Source organism: Anarrhichthys ocellatus, unplaced genomic scaffold, assembly GCF_004355925.1.
Source record: "Anarrhichthys ocellatus isolate YVR2014 unplaced genomic scaffold, GSC_Weel_1.0 scaffold17, whole genome shotgun sequence".
Lineage (NCBI taxonomy): Eukaryota > Metazoa > Chordata > Actinopteri > Perciformes > Anarhichadidae > Anarrhichthys > Anarrhichthys ocellatus.
The window spans coordinates 1,552,858-1,560,463 of NW_022280047.1; the positions used below are offsets into that span (position 1 = coordinate 1,552,858).

At 41.1% G+C, this 7,606-nt stretch overlaps 1 protein-coding gene across 6 annotated transcripts in view; it reads right to left on the reverse strand.

Moving 5' to 3' along the window:
• Nucleotides 1–5,615, reverse strand: part of slc23a2 (solute carrier family 23 member 2) — a 40,194-nt gene extending 34,579 nt beyond the window's left edge. For all 6 annotated transcript variants that reach the window (XM_031856821.1, XM_031856820.1, XM_031856819.1 and 3 more), the window contains exon 1: nt 5,338–5,615. The gene's annotated coding sequence lies outside the window, so the exon portion shown is untranslated. The remainder of the gene's footprint in view (nt 1–5,337) is intronic.
• Nucleotides 5,616–7,606: the final 1,991 nt, after the last annotated feature.

The following is a 7,606-nucleotide window of genomic DNA, read 5'->3' on the forward strand; positions in this document are numbered from 1 at the left end:
TTCAACGGTCATACACTTCTTTGAATTCTAACCATAGCAGGGTAGGAACAATATCAAAATAGGATTCTCTCACACACTTCAAACCAACAGAAGCTTAAAACACTCAGTTAAATCCTAGAAAAGAACATGCATTTGCTAATCAAACAGTAGCATCTGCACCAAAGTTTGGTTAGCCTAGTTAGTCGCGATGGCCAATAAATCAACAGCCCCGCTGCTGTCTCTCATCAACACCCCCCATCACGCTCAGAGGGAATCTTTACAATGCAAAGAAAAATCCATTGAATGCTCATTTATAATTACTCGTTACACCAGGCCACACATGTGACCAAGCTAAGTCATTGACCCGTTTGTCTAATGTAAAAATAAGTGCACATAGACAGCCATTGAATTCAGCTATAACAGCAGCCACACACACACACACACAAAGAGGACTTTCCTCTGTAATGGGTGGCTGGTTGAGGGCTATTGTATCTTTCACACGGGACACATCCTCAACAAAGAGCTGATGTCGTCCTGAAAACGTGACCTGACAAAACATCACCTCACTGTTACGTGTTGTGTTTTCTCCCCTCCTGCCCTTCCTTTTTTTCTCTCTCTCTCAGTTCTCCTAACAGATCAATCGGGTGATTAGATTCCACCTGTGGGGGCCAGTTGTCCTGATTGGCGATTGGCACCAGCAGCAGGCTGGCCAATCGGTGGAGGGAGAGCCGCAGATAAAAGGCAGGAAGCCTCGGTGTTCAGGGGGAACTTCATTTCACACTGTTTATGTCAATTCTGAGAGCTGAACGTGTTAGTATTTGTGGTGAGAGGTTGCAGACAGTAGGTGAGTCTGGGGTACCCTGTACATTGGCACACACGTAGGATTTTCTGTGTCTAGATACACTAGGTTTATTGGTCGGTGCCTCATCTGTATTTGGGTTTTGGTCAAGCACATTTAGATAAGTTAGAGAAGCCATTTTGTTTGTTGATTTCAGAGGTTAGTTAGTTAGGCCAAGTTCTGTTGTCTTTGTTTCAATTGTTTGGCACGACCACACCTGTCCCATCCTCTCCCAAATCTTGTGTTGAGACTCGCTCATCTGTCACTGTCTGAGCATAATAAATATTGTTTATGGTACACGAGCTATTTGGTTTTCATTTGGGTTATTTTGTGGTAGTCCCTAAATCCTTCCCCTGGACAACAGAAGGGACGTAACACTCACTGAGAATAAACGATCCTCTGGATACTGTTACAGTGGTTAACAAAGTAATGCTGTGGGCCATGTAGTTCAGTTCTTGTTATGTGAGAATCATATGGTGTGCCTTGTGTGCCCAACGCTGATGCATCCTACAGTAAGTGTATGCTAGTTAACAAGTAGCCTCTGTATGTTCTTTGATTTACTTTATTTTTAACATCTCTTATCATTTAGTATGCATTACAATAAAACCAGTCCATTTTACCAATGGCCATTTGATCGTATGTATTGTAAGTTACTTATTTAGGTCGCTTTATTTTATTTACCATGTAGATGCAAGGTTTGTTTTGGGTGGATGAGAGATGATGGGGGGGAGAGAGGAAGATAAAGGGAGACTAGGGTTCTGCTGCTAGTGTAATCATATAAACCTTTACACAGCAGGGCATGGCACAGCGTGACGGTGTAATCTTAGTCACAGGCTGCCAGCGGCAAACGGGGCCAAGGATCCAGTTCTGTGGCCCAGATCCCCTCACTGCGCTCTCTCTTGACCCGACTTCTTGTGAGGTGATCCTCTGTCCACTTACTGAAAGTCAGAGTGACTAAGCTATTCTTGAGAAACTAGTTTTCAAATAACGACAACAAATTTGAAGACGCCGCCACTGGGTCTAGGAAGTTACTTATTTTACTGTTTTGACATTTTATAGAGAAGGCCATTGATCAATTGATGAAGAAACTAATCAGCAGACTAATCCATAGTGAAAAAAGCTGTTAGGCGCTGCCGTAATGAAAGAAGATTTCACCAAACTGGATGTCATCTCTTGATCCACGCTCTTCATGGGTTGCTGGTAAGGAACACTCTTTCCATCCAATATCCTTGTGTGGTTTTGGGAACAAACATACCATCTCATCTGTAAACAACTTTCTTCCTCCTCTTGCATAAAACACCTGTTCCACACAGCCGGCGACACTGCTTTCTTTTTCAGGTGATCCACCTTCACACTAGTCCCCAAACAAAACAGTCGTTGCAGGTCTAAATGAACAAAAAGGCCCGTCACCCAGACATCTGTGGTCACACAGGCTTTTGATGCACGAATCATTGTTTCATCAACTTCCTCACGGAGTAGAAGTAACCTTACGTCGAGCACCTGAACAGTCAGCAGCACTGGCGCCACCTAGGGATTTCAACAGCCTCTCTCCTTTTACACCACAGCTGCACCTTTGCGGTCCTCTCCGTCGGTCATCCAGCACATATAACAAGGTGGCTGACGAGTCAGTTACCAAGTAAACTTTTTTTATGCTTCTATGCTGTTTTTTTGGCACAGCAGTACATATGTGCGTTGCGAGCTACAAGGAATTACTTGTATGCACAAATAATAAAACACATTATTGTCCTTTGCTTGGGTCCAAGAGTGATTCGACACTAATTCTGCTACAAAATGATTTGCCTCGGGATAAATAAAGTTCTATCTTATCTAAATCTTTTCACTGCAATATCCTACATCTCAAAAAAGGTGTCCTTTGTGCAGTGTAACACAGCTATAATGACATAAATCATAAAAAAAAATATTTAAAAAAGCAAGTTGAATTTCCTTGATAATTTCTTTTTCTTTTTTTAATGGAAAACAATGGAATCTATATATCCAACAAACGTTCTCAGCCAAGTCACTACCGGCCCCATGATGGAGGATATTTTCAGACTAACGTCAAAGTTCAAGTTTGCTTTTACTGACCCAGAAAAAACTAAAATTGCCTTGTTTTAACAAAAAGAAAAAACACACACAGAAGAATAGAAGACACTTAATTGATAAAAACACTGGCCTAAACTGAACGCCTTGATAAACTACAAGCATGCAAACACACGCCACCTGCGTGCCTAAACCCAAGCACTTAACAGTGAGAACCATCTCAATATAAGGTTAACCGACAGAGGGACAAACTCAGTAACAATTGTGCTTACATAATGGTCCTCTTACCAGAATCCACACGGTCTAGATTCAACACATGAGTAGAGTCAGATACATTCCTACAGTTGAATAGTTCACTGCTAAAAACTACAGTAGGGGTGGGCAATGTGATAATGCATCTTCTTTTAATGGAATCATATCATGATGAATTCATGTATCATATCATGATACACAATTATGGTGTCTAAATTGATAATAAGCATGTACTCGCTCAAATTTTGGAGAAAATCTGATGTAAAACATTTTGAGGGAATATAATTGAAGATCTTGGTTTGGTTTTAAATCACACTTTACATTAGCACTCAGTTCAATGCGATTAACCAACTGGAGTGTAACTGGCAACCTTCCAGTCACAAGCTTCTTCAACCTTTAAGCTTCATTACTGCACAATACAATAGTGCATACAGCTCAGGACAGGGCTCTCTCTGTATAGCGATGGTGGAAAACAGTGTGTAGAGGTCCACTTGGAACACAAATGTTGGTGGAATCTATTTTTCCACTACACTTTCTCTTAAACCTTTTGTTAATTTTGCACTTAAGTTCTTAATTAATTGAGAAAACACTCCGTGAACTTGATCCCCAAGGTTTCCAAAGCCAGCATGATGTAGGATGGACTCTACGGTAGCTCTAGAAAACCATTCAAAGAATTAACGAAGACATCAAAAGCTCTGAATCTCCGAAAGAATTTTAAATACAAGAAGTTACCCGTCTAATATCATAACAGTGTTTAGTTAAAGGGCTTTGATCGCTAACTGAAGAGAGATCCCACACAATGTTTTATGGACAGTAATGTGCAAATGATGGTCATCATCACGCTGGTATAAAAACACTTTATAGCTGCTAATGTCAGTATTGTTAGAAAGGAGAAACAGAAAGGAAGGGACAAAATCAAAGCAACACTTGTAGCATAAAGAACAACTTTGTCGGCTCAAGCTACATTTATAATAGGGCTGTCCTCGACCAAAGAATCTCTTCGTCAACTAATACTCATGTCATTTTGCTGACCAATCGATTAGTTGATGTAAACGACAAATCTGTTGAACAGTCTCCACAAAGAATCACACAAATGAATGTTGTGTACACCAGAGATGTGCTCATACATTTCTTAGAAATAAGTCATTCAGCATGAAAAAGCATTAAAAAATGACTTATCAAAAAAAAATTTAAAAAAAATCTTCGTTGACAAAACAACCAATCAATTTACTGGGGAAAAAAAGGGGGCAGCAAGAACAACTTTATTGTGGCCTTACTCAGTTTACCATGGCTTGATGGCCAAGATTATGAAAAGTATTGGTATCAAAATAAGTTTTATGCTTTATACTAAAACAACTATTTTTGTTCTCAGTGAACCTCGGAAGCAGGTGAAGTTGTGCCTTAAGTCTCAGTGTCAATAAATTGAGAAAAGCAGCGTCATGTTGACAACGAGCCACAAACTCATTAGATTGTTGCAGACAGTCAAACGTTCCCTTTGTCATTAGGGGTTAATAAAGACTGATGATATATCTTTATAGATCACAATTTCATGACAATTACCATACTATGTATGCATTTCAACCTGTTTCATAGTGTGTATTTGCCTATGACAGACGCGCATGCGCGCGCACGAACACGAACACACACACACACACACACACACTCACACGTTTCCAGGACAAACCCATCATCAAGAACCAATAAACCTATAATGGACAGATACGCTCCGGTATGCCAGTGAGAGCGGCCTGGTAGTTGTAGTTTAATAAAATGGTACAGAGCCATGTAGATTAGGGATGCGTGTTTATTCGCTCTACAATGTGTTTTATGTTTTAAAGACACAATAAAGCTCTCATATCTAGAAACATTGAGACGTCTGGCCTCAGTCACCGTCATAAAGACAAGTAGCCTCAGTTCCTGCGTGAAATGTGATTGTTTGTTGATTATTTGCTATGTTTTGTCGTGCTAAAGAGGGATACGGTAAAGAGTGACTAATGGGCCTTGGGTTTCATGGTGACACTTCAGCATCAGCAGACAGGCGGTCACACCGGCCCGCTGAGTCGTCTCGCGTTAGCTACGTTACATATCTAACAGTTACTCGTTATCCGCTGCCAGCTCGAGACCTACGGTTAGCATAGACCCGGGGGTTCTAAACGTCCCGCTTCCTAACGTCCACGTGTGTGCTGAGAGTGTCTCGTGGGATTTAAAATGGCAGGTTTTGTCCTTACCTGCTTGATTGCTTGATGAAAGAGAAGAAGGAGCCCACTTCCCTTATCGGTTCCGTCCGTTGGCTGGTCCCCGTGGGTTTGTGTTGTTAAAGCGGTGTGCGCACGAGGAGGAGGGGGGTAACGCTTGTACCCGGAAGATAACCCGAGCCGGAAGGAAGGACCGTAGTGGAGTCTTTGAGGTTCTTCCGAGACGAGCTCCTTGTGTTCCACCGACGGGGTTTTTAAACTGGTCCTCTGCTCATGGAGGGATTTCGGCTTTCATAAAGCAACGGGGTTGACGTTAGTCATCACGCATGCTCACATCCACCGTGACGTTGAGCGCCTTCCCCTCTCGCCCTGTCATGGAGCGGCTCAGCCAATCAGAGGCGGCCTAGCGGTGACGCATCCCTCCCTCCTCCCTCTGTGAAGATACTCAGTGACAGCCCCGACAACATGTTCTGTAATAGGCTAATAACCTGTCTTGCATAAACTGCGCTTTTTTTTTCTTCTTTTTTTTTTTTTACCGTTGAACAGTTACTCAACCAGCACGTTCACCACCTCCTAAAATGTTAATATGAGGTACTTTCTGCTTGTCATCCACTGTGTTGTCTTCAGGCTGATGTATTCCACCACACCGCCATCTGATGGTTGTTTATTGGCCTACATTCACACACTTTGGTTCGGGTAGTTATCCTGACGTAACCCAGTTGGCAAAATGTTGGGTAACAGGGCTAAACCGCCATGTGGCAAACAGTTTGCTTTTTTTAGGTATTTAAGTTCATATTGTTTTTTAAGAAAACGGTTTTGGACTTTTTTGAGGTTTGCAGAAGGTGGCATTTTGATAACATGAGGTATCTAGTATTGGTATTTGATACATGGCATCCATAATTAACATATATCAGGACCAAACCATCTACCCCAGATCCCCATAACCCAAACCGAGCATGATCTTACTAAAGTACATTTTCATTTAATACATAGGAAAATCCCTACTTTTATTCAAAGTGACAACTCAAATGTAGTGGGCCTTTAGTATGGCAATATGTATGTTACGGTTGTTGTGCTTCGATGAAATGCAAGTTTGGAATATCAACGACCTGAGCACAATATCACCTGAAAATAAAAGGGCACTGACATCTTTATTACTGTAAATTGATAAGATTATTTCCTCTCTTGGAAAATTGTGACTCATGAAATTGTAACTTGACTTTAATGAATGTTATGTAAACACACTGATTTTTATATACTTGGATTCAACTTGGTTGACTAGTAGGCGTAGACACATAATATGATTTGCAGAGTAACTGTAAGTACAAACCATCCCCCAGAAATCCCATGACACACCTTGTGGTACCTGAACTTTTGATCCTAGTAAAGTCATTAAAAGTCAAGTGCCTCAGTAAACAAGGAGCTGCATCAGCAAACCGTGTTGTCAAATTAAATAATTAAAGAAATGATTGTATCAGCACAGCAGGGGTCGCCAACCTTTTTGATAGTGAATCTAAATCCTACATATATGTACTGTACTTTGACAGGTTTTGGGTTGTGTGTGTTCAATCAATCAACTAACACCCTGGCCTGCATGCATATAGGGACACTATCATGAATCTTTACAGAAGTAAAAACGTTTTAAAGAAAATGTTTGACATTATAGGAAATATGCTTTTACTCTTTATTGCTGTGAGTCACATTTCCATTGACACATGTGAAGGTGCAGCCTGCATCTTTCCGCTTAGCTTAGCATAAAGACTGAAAAACAGGAGGAATCTGCCAGCCTGGCTCTGTCCAAACGTGCCCAAATTCACCTACCAGCTCACTGAAAGCTCATTCAATTTATCTGAATTAAATTTTTCCCTGAGTTAAGTCATGCTGCTAACAATAATAACAGCTGATGTCTCAGATTAGATTTAAAGCATAAACTAATTCCGTCAGCAGATGTTGGGATGCTGCCAGCTACCAGCAAAGTTTACGCAGTCTGTTGACACGAGACACTGAAGTGGCGCCCGCTGCAGGCTCCCTGCAACACTGCAGTCCTTTACTCCGTTCAGTTCCAGAGATAAGTCATACACATACAAAAAAAAAGTTATTTCACATCCCACACACACCATCCTGCTGCCCCAAATACAGACCAGTGCATTAAATGTGGATTAATCAAAAATTGCACTATTTCCTCTTGTATGTTTGATAAAAAAACTACAGTTTTGGGAAATTACTAATGAAACTATTTGTGTTTTTAAAGATAAACGTCTTCAGTAGGAACCAGTGGGATTGGGGCTGAGAGCCACAGCCA